Source organism: Megachile rotundata, chromosome 11 (genome assembly GCF_050947335.1).
Source record: "Megachile rotundata isolate GNS110a chromosome 11, iyMegRotu1, whole genome shotgun sequence".
NCBI classification, from domain to species: Eukaryota; Metazoa; Arthropoda; class Insecta; order Hymenoptera; family Megachilidae; genus Megachile; species Megachile rotundata.
The window spans coordinates 7,332,104-7,345,025 of NC_134993.1; the positions used below are offsets into that span (position 1 = coordinate 7,332,104).

The window sequence follows — 12,922 nt, forward strand, 5'->3', positions numbered from 1 at the left end:
ATTCGTATGCTTCCCGCGTAAGTTTAAACAATGACACAAGAACCCATGAAACGTTCGGAATCGACGATTAAACGCCGTTGACAGCTTGAAATGAATTCCCATCCTATCGAAATTACTCTCTCGGTACTCTGGGAAATAGGGGTCGTTATTGCAATGCAATGTAACGGCCACGAAGGTCATTGTTCAACCGTTTTTAGGGTTCGAGCAATGACCAGTTCTGCCGCGCATGAGAACGGACTGAAACAAAAGATGGCAAACCTGTTGGAAACAATCAGGCTCACCCCTGGTCGCGAGAGCTTATAACGCTCAGAAGGGGATGAACAGTTGGGTGACTTTTTTTTTGGCTTAAGAGGAGCTGTTATTGTGCGACATTCGCAACATGTGTGCCTCTGTGTCGTCACGATGAGATCGACTGATCATTCCACTATGTTCCATCGTGATTCGAAAATTGACGAAGGTGCGACATTCGAATCTTTTCTCGTCGCAGAACAAATGAGTCTATGACAAATGATATTCGCAAAATGGCGATAAAGTATCCTGACATTATTAATATAGTACTTAAGACCTATTAATAGTCACACTTTCATATTGACGTTCAGGAATCTGTTAATATTTGAGTGATCACTTAAACAATTATGTCGAGAAAATAATCGTTACATCATAAGACAAGAATCAATAGAATAGCAAGCTTCATTAATTTTCGTGTAAAGAGTATGTTGACTCAAGGATGAACTACTATTATTTTTAAGAGATGCGAGGATATTTCTAACAAGTACCTGTTAAGGAATATTTTTAACAAATACTTGTTAAAGGAATTTATTTAGTAGAGAGTTCTGTTATGGACAAGGATTAAAATCTTCAGAATGTTAAAATAAATAAAAAAATTTTAAACAATGTATTTTGGGGCGTACTAGCATGGAGAATTACAATTTTAGAATGGACAAGTATATTGCACTATCTTACTAATTCCTTTCACGCTCCTTGCTATATGACATTTTTAATCCTAGCATACCCCGCCCACCTTCGATTTCTTCTTTACACGCTTCCTGTATTTCTCTCATTTTCCGTCTTCTTATACAATCCTCGGCTTTTCCTCTTTCAGAATGAAGCTGGAAAGGGTGTGAGAGCACAGTACGAACGTCCATGAAGCAACGGAGAAGTGCAAGGTACCGAAGGAAGTAAGCTGGCGAGGAAGAAGGGAGAGGGTTGGTCAGTGCTCCTTACTTAGAGGGTGGCGAGTCTGTTCTTAATTAACGCTCGCCTCTTTTGCTGCACACCCCCTCGCCACCGTGGCACCGTAATGAGGCTCCTCGAGTATGTGTACAGCGTATGTGTGATACGTAAGTGTCGGCCGTGCTGGGTAAAATGGTGTGGGTGACCTAGATGAGACGCGCCCCCGTCTAGCTAATTCTTTTCTTCCGCGCTGACCACTAAAGTAAGTAGATGGCCGGGTACGAGGCATTGCTGTCGGTGTACGAGTTTGCCAAGTATTTGTGCTGCTTCCACCAACGTCTGGAAATACGTACGTGTATGTGGCTATATGCTCTGCCCGTGGTAGCCATATTCCTTTGGAAACGTGCAACTTCGACGTTACCTCGTCAACGTTACGCGGACGTAAACATAGAAAGTAGCTTCCACGCGTGAAACTGTATCGCAACGGCTTTTGTATCGTGCCATTATATTTTCTGCGTTAACGCACGAAACGTCCGACCATATGCTGCGTGAACTTTCTACCTCTATTTGTTTCGGAACTTCTAAGATTCTTAGACTGTTCACTTGGAGTTTCTGGACTACGTAGATTGTATGTTATTTATTTTTTAATTTTTCTTTCGGAATTAAAGAATTTCTTTCTGTCACTTATCTTCTTTCAAAGTGGAATTTTTGTAGTAAGTGATGTGACTAATCATTATTCGGAATTACTAGGTTATGTTTGGTGAATTGAAAATATGTAAGCACTTTATACTGAAAAATCAATTTCGATCAGACGTTACAGAAGATCAGCTAAGCTTTTGTAAGGTTAACTTAACTAGAAGATTATAATCTGAGAGGTCTAGCTAAACTTGAAAGATTAACCTAAGGTTGTAAGATTACCCTAATCTAGGAAATTAAAAAACGCCTCGTGGGAAAAATATATCTGCATTTTACTTGGGGCGTTATGTCCTAAACCATAAAATTGTGCCGTTCGCACAGAAGTTAACGAAAGACAGCTATCTGTCACGAGGAGAAGGAAAGACGGGTGAACGATCGACGGACCCATTCTTCAGTCACATCCTGGGCTGGTCCCACCTCCGCCTTCTCCTTCTCTTACACCACCCCTTTGCGGAGTACGGCGTGGATAACAGCAATTAAGCCTTTCCCGTTAATAGAGACGATTGTGATTAATTATCGGATTTAATGACCGGCTACTTGTACTTGTAAATACGGGGACACAAGAACGTGCGTATGTGGCTACACCGTAAAAATTAGAGACCATGATTCCTCAGGGTACACCTCCTACCCCTCTGACCTCCTCGTGTATCTACTTCTGTTTCTTCGTCCTCGTGTGTCACCGGTACGCGTGTGCGCCCGCCAGAGAGAAACGTCCCTGTCACAGTTCGCTGATCTTTTAACCGACAATCAGCCAACTCTGTGGGACCGTCCGTATTGTAGCAAACTTAAAGTGCGTATCTACGACAGTTTTTGAGTTATCCACGAATCTTACAGAAATTTTACCCTCATTTTGTTATAAGTTCAAGGAAACTGGTGTAACATTTCTTGAAGAAATGTTTATCTCCCCTGTGCACATTCTCTGTTCATAGTAAAATAGTGGAGGGTTAGTGAAATTTTAAAACATTAGCTACAAATTTAAATTCGAGCTTATATGTAATTTAACATTTTTGACGTTGCTAAATTCAGATGTGAGTAGGTACTGAATTCAGTAATGTGGAGAATATTAGATTGGAATTGGTATTCTGAATAAGTTAGGTAATATTAAAAATACTAAATATAAGTACAATATTCAGATCTGATTATTGAGTAAATTCAGTAATATTAACAATATCAAATCTGACAGTTGTCAGATGTGGAGATCGTTACTGTAATTTAGATTCAAATCAGAATCTTCTGTTCTTAGAGTTTAATTCATGGTTTCTATTCATGTAACATACGAAAGATGCAGAGTAAGATATAACGTTTACAAAAAAAATACAATGAGTTTCTTAAATTTTAATAAGTGTTTACAGTTTATACTATGCACGTCAAGTTGGCAACAGGAAGCAAGTCTATCAATATGTATGTCAATTTGCCAAAGACTTATTGATTTGTATGTCAACTTGCCAGATCCTTATTGATTTGTCCGCCAACTTAGTCTGTTTCATTACAGCATTTACCAAAAATTTGCAATACATTAAATTTGAAGGTTGAAGTATGACACTGATCCGTATGAAATAAAGTATGATGTGAGAATGACTACATTTTGCTAAAAAAGAACACGATTTTCGTAAATTATAAAGCATTATCTAAATGGTATCTGCAAGATCAGCCGACCGGCACGTATTTAACCATTGTGCATGCATCCGAATCGTCAGCGTGGGAGAGCATGAGCTCACGTACCGAAATTAACTGTGGTTTCTTGGCATTTAAAAATAATTGATAATTATTGGTGTTACTAATAATTCCGCTTGTTCGAATTGTCGCAATCATAAAGGTGTATATTCAGTACTACTTTCGAAATTACATGAATCATTTGACATTACAATACTCTTATACTAATTTTAACTTCATGCGAATAAAGACAATAGTACACTAAATCGCGGCAAAAATATCTGTTGTCGTAAAAGCTTAATAGACAGCGTATTTTAAGTAACGATGGTACATAAGTTTACATTTAAATGTCTTTGATAATTCGTATGAACAAAACTTAAAATAAACATCCTATCATCTAAAAGTTGTAATTGCATAGTACGAAATTGCATAAACCCGAAGATATTCATTTTGTACCGACAATTTCATTTTGATGTAAGAAAGAAAAGTTTAGTATCGATATAAAGAAGAAAATCATTTTGTATTAATATCAATAATTTAATCGCATTAATTCGATAAAAATTTAATTTTCCGGAAGAATAAAATAGTATTTTCGCTTTGGAACGTAATCGACTCGATGAAAGGAGCTTAACGTGCTTTTTTCCTTCGACGAAGAACTGACTCGTTCATCGAAGTATCGATTGGTTCGTAAAAATAATTACCTCCCCTGCATTAGGGGTGGCTACCCCCTCTGCTTTCCTAAACGAGCCTCGCTGTTTCATATTAAACTAGACTCTACGAGGGGTGAGTGTACCGTACACCTATAGCAGCTGCAGCTTTGAATCCTTTCCAGTCATGTTAATTAATTATTTACACAACTTGTGAATAACTATCGGACATTTGTAGCCACCATTCCGCTCGATACATAGTTGCTTCTTAAGAACTAGACTAGGTTCCACCAATCAATCGATAGTTTCTGCGAAACTGATTGTAACGTTTCCTACATTAGAAGTTTATTACTGTAATCTTGGCAAGTCTTCAAAATTATGGAATTTTTATATAAATTCGATTACATTAAATGAATTGATATGAATTCTTCACATTAAATATTATTAATCACACGTTTATATCTTCTGCAAATAAATATTATTATAGAACTTACTTTTATATCTTCTGTAAATAAACATTATTATAGATCCCATTTTTATTTTCTGTTTGTAATAAATAACTATATAATTTAACATCAGGCGATTCTGCAATAGATTTTTCATTTTTTTTAATTTTGTTCAAATCTTAGTGAAAGAAATAGGTATGCAAAATTTTTCTTATAATTTTAAATCTGGTATAAACGATATAATATGTCAGAATCACATGCAGCAAATTTGTATCTTGAGAAAGTAAAAAAGTAAACAATTTTTGCAATAATTTCATAGCTTTATTAACTATTTTATCATAAGTTAATTTGCTATACAGTAAGTTTTACATTTAACCACGAAAGTACCAATAAACTGTAAAGTAACTGTAGGTAAATTATTCACGTGTCTCCTCTTATCTAATATCCCTGATTAACAATTAGTCAGTGGGCTTTGCAGCTTCAATAATAAATCAGACAAGACGAAGTAGAGCAAAACGCTTCCCTGATGATTCTCGAGGCGAGGTCGCTTGCAACGATCAAAAGATAAAACGATGAACAGGAATACGACAACGCGAATGGCGCTTCAGCAGCTTTCGGATCCGAAATCTGTGAACACACCCGCGCTTTCGCTCGACATGCCGACTTGTCGGTTCTGTGGGTGGGTGGCGGTCGGGTATTTTTGTATCTAATTATAATCCTCGGGTGAGGGAGCAAGGCAATCGCCTAAAATTAGAACATATAGTCTAACCAGTACACGTCGCTCGCTATTTTATATTTTACTATCTCCTTCGCGCCCGATATACTCGTCTTTCTCCCGCAACCGTTCGCTTCCCTTTTTCCTTTATTACGCGCCGAGACTTATCGCTCATCTTGGCACCGGTTTTATCGCTTTCCTTCCTTCCAACCGATATCTCCTAATGTCTCGAAATGCAAACCGACTCTTATTAGAAACTTTTCTGAGGTTGCCGAAAACGAAAGTTATCGATCCAAGTGCGATAAACTCGCATTGTACGGGGCGATAAACTCACATTGTGTTCTCATCGATTCTTTTGTTTGCTGCATTCCTTCCTTATTCCTTATAAAAAATTTTTAGCAAAGAAACTAATTTAGAAAAGTAAACAAAATGTACTAAGTGGTCAAGAATTGAAAGTGACATGAATTTTAAGGTGTTTATGAAAGTGAAGTAGCGCTTTAGTTATTAAAAATGAAATAGAAAAATAAATAAAAAAGAGATTATATGTAACTTAATAAATATTAACAATCCCGATAAAAATTAACATGGATTTCAGCTAAAGTGTCTTAACTAATTTTGTGATTTAAAATAGGAAATTTATGAAGCTGTTAAATGGGTTTGGTAGTTTTAGTGTTAATTCATGAAAGCAAAGAAATTAAGTTTTTTTTAAATTTATTGAATCTACCAGAAAGTTTCGACTGATAATTTTACTGCTTTTTCGTTTTCAAAGATGACTCATTCCACAGAAATGGAATCCATAAATCGCCATCATGCTGGCAAGAGGTCATTAGTAACAATGGAAATTCTACTTTTCAATAAATATTAATAAATACATTGAAAATATATTATTTTCTTTTAATTATAGTAATGATTTTTTGGTATACCCAATATGCTATGTTGGTTTACATTATAAACAAATTTTAATAGAATTTTATTGTAATATTTAATTATTTCGATTGTATATAATTGGAAGGTCAATGATACAATAAACTTGTAATTATACCTAATTAATTCACTATTACACAAATTCGCCTTAAATATTTTAAAATTCTAAAAAGAAATGAAAGTTGAAGATCATTGAATACTAATGAACATTAATTTATTAAAATTTCTGCTACAACAGAGATAAATAAATAGTTATGCTTATTTTCTGTTTATTTGATTTTTGTTACATTAAAGTATTTATTAAAATATAACATTAATTTTGTAAATGGTTTAAATTATTTAAGAATTTAAAAATCGCAATTTTGTACTTCTGAAATTTGATGACGATACATACGTTACATACAAGAAAATCATGTATCTTGCAAAACATTTTATTTATAATTATTATTATTATAAACGAATTACTTTGGAAAATTATTTTGTTTTCTAGTGTACATATTTCATAACATAATCTACTAACAATCATAAAGAAACATAACTAATTTGTTTTATTAGAACTCAACAATAAAAAGTAAATTTTCCTAATATTGATAATGTTCCTATTACCCAGCATGTTCTTCACAAAATTAAGTAAAGTTCTTGCAAATCGGAAAATAAACGTGTCAGGCATTTCAGCTTTAAATACTCATAAACAAACTAAGAAAATAAACTGAAACTTCATAAAAATTCACGTATACGTTGCATCGAACATAAATTTGTAAACAAATTTATAAATAACAGCTTTATATATAGATTTAACCTGTTGTTTTTGAAGTTAAATAACTAGAATAGAAAATCTTTCAGCTTCAGATAGTAATGAGTAATTGAGGATAAATACGTTTTAGTTATCTAACTACATAGGTAGTTTGAGAAAATTATAGCTACTTATCATTATTCCAACTTCGTACAACGCTAAATCGAAGTGATATCTCTAATGATATCTCACAATTTAATAATTTATTAGTGTACAAATTTGATAATTTGAAAATTTGAAAATGTGATAATTTGGAAATTTGTACATTTTACATTTGTAAATCCACCATATCTATAAGTATACCAATAAATACAGTACATAATTGACAATATTTCAAGGAGGACGTTACCACTTCCACTTTCAATCCTTAATGGACTTTGCCTTTTAATAATTTATAAATTTGTAGATTTATATATTTATAAAATTTGTCAACTCAAAATGAGTCTAAATACAATAATAAATATAATAAAACTTTGAAAACATCCCGATGGAAGATACACATATTATAATAACCTAACCTAACCTAACCTAACCTGCAACCCCTTGGATAGTCTCCCTCACCTTTTAATATTGAAACAATTTAGAAATATAATAATTGTTAAGTTTGTGAATTTTTAAATTCAGAGTAAGTACAATAAAACCTTGAAAGTTTCTCAATGGAATACGCTGCACTACGATTTCAATTTCCACCCCTTTGATAGTTTCCTTCAGTCTTTCATAATTAAAAAATTTAATGATTTTGCAAATATATCAATTGTAAAATAAGAATGCATTCATAAGAATGCAGGCTAAGTATAATAAGTATAAGATAAAATATAACAAAAGCTTGAAAATGCTTCTCTGGAATGCGTGTATTGCTACCATTTTAACTCTCGACCCTTTAATTGTTTCTTTCTCCAACGCCGAAGAGCAGCGGGCGTGGGATTAAATGACTCGCGACAAATGATCGGCACATCGACATAGGTGTCTAAAAAAAGACCGTTAGCTAGCAAAACGTTATCGAAAGATTCACGGGGTGAAAAGAGAAAAGAGAAGTAATGATACGCAGTGAAACAATGATAGAAGTGACAGCTTGTGATTAGCCAGCATGGAAAATAATCAGAATAATGATGGGTTTACACCCTCTTTGGTTGCAAGAAAGGGACCCGATACAATGATGGAAGGGTGAGAGGACGGCGGTTGCACGGTTTGTCGAGTTAATTGTCGTCTAGCGTGTCGATGCGAACGTATCCCCGTTCGTCCACACGCAAATGTCACTGCGAGGCACGAGTAGAGAAAAAAAGGAAAGTTCCTCGTGGAGCTCCTACGACAATTAAAGAGAAAAGTGGACGAGCTGTTTCGTCAGCGAAATTGCGACAGTTCGGAGAACTGTAATGGACGGACGATAAAGAAACACAATCGCCGCGCTAATTGATGTTAAAACCATGAGCTAATGTTCCCTTGGTTGATGGTCAAATAATTCACATCGTTAACTTCGATCGCACTCGTATTAGGTCGACCTGAAACTTCTCTTGACTTCCACCTCATAACTTCGTTGCTATAAATTTCTGACATTGAAATGTTTCGCCATACTACAACCTTTTACTGTTTAAGTAAATTTAAATTTAAGCAATTTAAGTAATTTAAACTTCAGATATTTTAAAATTTATTTTCTATATTTTCTACTGTTTCAGAAATCTACTTAGAGTCTTTCGTAATAAAAGTTTGGCTGTTTAATTTTTAGAGTCCTGCATGCTCCGAGTCATCAACCCCCTTCCGCCATTCAAGGGTTACTATCTCTGTAATAATTATCCCGCTCCAATAATAATGGTATCCCGTTTTAATGATCATCCTGCAAATATAACGAAAATTGCAACAATTTTTTTCGTCGTTTATCGAGATTACTGAAAAACTGCATTTATTTTCAGAAGTTTTCACAGCTCAATCGCGTTAACAATAAATTAGAAAAAAGGTAAAGACTTAGGCAGCGATCGAACGAAGAGTTTTTCGTAACGCGATCTAAGGCAGTGAAAATAATCGCAGGTTCGCAAGGTAGCACGATCTAACGCGATCGTGAAAAGATCGAGACTCGATGCCGCAGAAGATCGCCGAGCACGCGGATAATAATCGTTGGCTGATATCGATCGAAAGTCGTTCCACAGGTTTTATGGGAAAATCGGCTGACACGTGACGATCGTTGAGCGATCGACAGACGGCTCGGCTGTACGTGACTTCGATCCTTAATCGTGACGGGAGCAGGAAAAAGAGGAATGACTAGAAAATGCCGGCGAAACGCGGATAAAACGATAATTCGGTCTAGGCCCCGGGTTCGAAGAAAAACAGAAAGTGAACTTAATTTCTCTTCAGATTATTATTAATACGGAATCCGGTTTCTTGTACGTGATACGTTTTCATGTGGCCACGACGAGAATAGCAAATCTTATTTTGCTTCATTGTACACGCATTAAATATTCAAACGTGATCTCGTATAATTGTGCGTCACGCTAAAAACTTCCATTTGCTTCCGTAGAGGAAAAATATTACCAAAACGTACTGTCCATAAACAGGAAACAAAGATGAGGATAGGTTAAATAAACTGATAAACACACTGTACGGGTCAGGCAATTGAAATAAATTTTATTCGCAAATAAAAAGGTACAACAACAAAAAGTGACACAATGTTAAGATGTTCTAATGGCCAGATAAATTAGTGAATCAAACTAAAAAAACAACATACATCGTTTGAGAACATGCTTTTTCAAAAACCGCAAATTATTGTTCGTATAATCCACTCACGAAAACGCGGAACGCTAAAGTCCTGTTATCGGAAAACTTTGTTCGTCCGGAGAAGCTAAGACACACATAACAATAGACACAAGCAAACGTACAAACACATTTACATACGGGACATGTGCGTAATAGAGGACATAAATTAAGGAATTTTTGTTAGGACGCAACTGGATTAGATCAAAGTGATGAACGTGGATCGAGGCCTCGCAGAATTTCGGATTTCTCGAAGCAACGACTGTTCTAGGCCATAAGAACATCGTTAAGATTATATTTAGGCATCATAAAAGAAAATATGCGTCCGTTGGAGCCAAGTCGCTCATTACGTGAGACAGCATTAACGCTGCAGTACAGCCAGCGAGTTTTGAGCATCTTGTACATATACAACTATACACGTATAATTAGCAGTCTACGCAGTAAATTTGTGAGATCACCGGAGAATTCGTAATTTTATATACTTCACTAGAGACGATTGTCCTGAGCTATTTACTATGCCTTCTCTAATGTTCGCATGATTTTAACGTTTTAGGAATTTACATCTTTTCACTTTGATCATCGTGGTTAATTAAATATTGTTTTCGTTTGTTAATTGTTTGTGATTAGAAAATCACTGTACAAGGTTTAATGTTCTCTGTATAAGGCGAAATATTTAAGGTGCAAGATTCATCATATATGGTATAGTGTTTATCGTATAAGGTGAAATGTTCACTATGCAAGGTGAAATACTCATAGAAGAAATGTTTACAAGATGAAGTGTGCACCATACAATGTGAAATGTGCATTATGCAGATTGAAGTGTTCATACAAGATGAAATGTACATTATACAGGTTGAAGTGTTCATACAAGGTGAAATGACTATTCAAGGCAAAATGTTCACCACGCAAGGCGTTCACTAAATAAAGTGAAGTATTTATACAAGTTCAAATGTTCACAACGCAAGGTAAAACGTTTACTAAATAAAATGAAATCTTCCATCTATAGTGAACAAAATAAAGATTGTGTAGATCACTTTGGTGACAGTATTTATTTTCTAGGAGCACATGTGCCGTAAGTGATGTTAAACGTCTACGAATATTTCAGAATTAATAGTGAGCTCATCATTCATATTCACTGAATGAATCCACATCCACAATTATTCAAATCATCATAGCAAAAAGGTGTAAATTCGCCTTTAAAGAACTCATAAACTTTACTGTCGAATAATTTCGGATCGATGTTATTTATTATTGTTGCTACGTACGAACAATCAAAACATAAATCTAGAGTATTGTCAATAGCTGTGAAATCTATAAAAGTATATTATTTTGATAAAGATGAAATTAGTTTGAACGTCCTTTGATCATCGTACATCAAGTTTGACTACACATTCACACTAAATATTTGAGTAATAATAGTGTCATTACGCTAGTTCAAAAGTAAACTGTCTTACTTTTCCTTAATGTCCTAACTTATGCGCGAATTTTGAAAACCATCGCACCGCAAAGTAACTTGATTTTGTTACGGTAGTTGACCGAAATTTCTAATAAAGATTCCGCTAAAAATTCTCAAAGTAATTTTCGATAAAACTTGCGAAAATCATGGAATTTCTGCTAAAAATAGCGAAAGTTAATTCTGCTAAAAATTGTTAAAACTACCGAATTTATGGTAAAAATGGAGAAAGTAACGATCGTGCGATAAGCAAAGTCGGGAAATCAAAATCCGTGGAAAGGCCCGAAGGGGTTGGTCGCGGAAAATCGCGAAGGGCGGGTCGCGAAACGGGCAGACATCGGCGGGAATCGAGGAACGAAAGGGGTGGTATGTATCAGTGGGTAGGGGTTAGCGGGGGGGAGGGACATGGTGGTGGAGTAGGGCTGGCGAAAACGCGGTATGCAAAGCAGGCGGCGAATTTAAACGGTCCTGCGCAGAACGAATGGCCTCACCTCGTGCTACGCTCCCTCGTTTCCTCTCTCTCTCTTTCTATCGCCGTAGCGATCGCCCACACTCGCGTGGCCACGCTTCTGGATGCAATTCCGTGTACCTACACAGGTAAGAGAGGCGTGGGAAGGCAGAGAGAGGGAGCGAGAGAGAGACACAAATAGAGAGCGAGAAAGAGAGAGGGAAATCGACACGAGCTGGGGGCGAAGCGATGACGAAGACGGAAAGAGTAACTGGCTCTCTGGCTCCCTCTCACGTTTCCTCACCGGTTCTCTCACTTGTCTCCCCGTAGCACACGTGCACGCAGCGGAACTACGTTCTCCTGTCACCAGAACTCCCGATGCTGCCGTGTGTCCTCGAGGACCGTATCCAGCTGAACCTGCCACTGGGACTCTGCGTTATCCAGAAAAGCGTGACCTCACAGACCACCGCGATAAAAAAACAATCCACGAACGAGCCGCGTTACTTTGGCCGCGTCAACCGCGACGTTTTCCACTCGGATTCGAGTAAAATGGCTGCTCTCGCCGCTGCGGCGCGCCTGAGCTTACTGGCTTGCCTCCCTTCGTTTGGGTCTTCACACGGACAGATGCGCGCGCGGCCACGCGTGTGTGCGAACACACGTACGTCGGGGGCGCACACGCGCATGTACACAGCCACACACGCGTGACCGACACGTATATAGAACGGTGGCTCGTATACGAGGCACACATGTGTGCACGCACGCACACGTGAGTCAACGTCGCCCCCGCCAAACACGCGCGCACGTGTCTGCGCGCAGAACAGCTGAGCGTAAAGGAAACAGCTTGTTTTTGGCTTTCGCTAATTTCTTCGCCTTTCGCGGTTTCCGATCCTCCTTACTCTTCCTGATAGAAACTGATCAATCGTTACATTCCGTTGGATAAACGCTCGCGTAAAAACTTTCGATGTTTTAACACCTGTGGTGTGGTTAGCTTTACTTCCCGTATGTTGCAGGTGCCTACTGATCTCGGTGCTAAGAAAATTTAATTGCTTTCTCGTATTCGTACTTAATGATCGATCGTTCGGGTCTTGAGAGTTGCACGGAGAGATACATAAGGAATTCCACGTTTGCTCATGGTCGATACATTTCATGGAGTTCAACTGATCGTTGCACAGAGAAAGTTTGATTGCGCCGGCTTGGAAAGTTGCCGCTCATTCTTTTATGGAGTATGACAA

At 36.9% G+C, this 12,922-nt stretch overlaps 2 long non-coding RNA genes across 2 annotated transcripts in view; one reads left to right on the forward strand and one right to left on the reverse strand.

Annotated features, from left to right (window-relative positions):
* LOC143265440 (uncharacterized) overlaps positions 1-1,856 on the forward strand; it is a 20,826-nt gene extending 18,970 nt beyond the window's left edge. The window contains exon 3 of the long non-coding RNA XR_013039998.1: positions 1,103-1,856. This is a non-coding gene — a long non-coding RNA (uncharacterized LOC143265440). The remainder of the gene's footprint in view (positions 1-1,102) is intronic.
* LOC143265439 (uncharacterized) overlaps positions 1-12,396 on the reverse strand; it is a 25,468-nt gene extending 13,072 nt beyond the window's left edge. The window contains exon 1 of the long non-coding RNA XR_013039997.1: positions 11,734-12,396. This is a non-coding gene — a long non-coding RNA (uncharacterized LOC143265439). The remainder of the gene's footprint in view (positions 1-11,733) is intronic.
* Between the last annotated feature and the right edge of the window lie 526 nt (positions 12,397-12,922).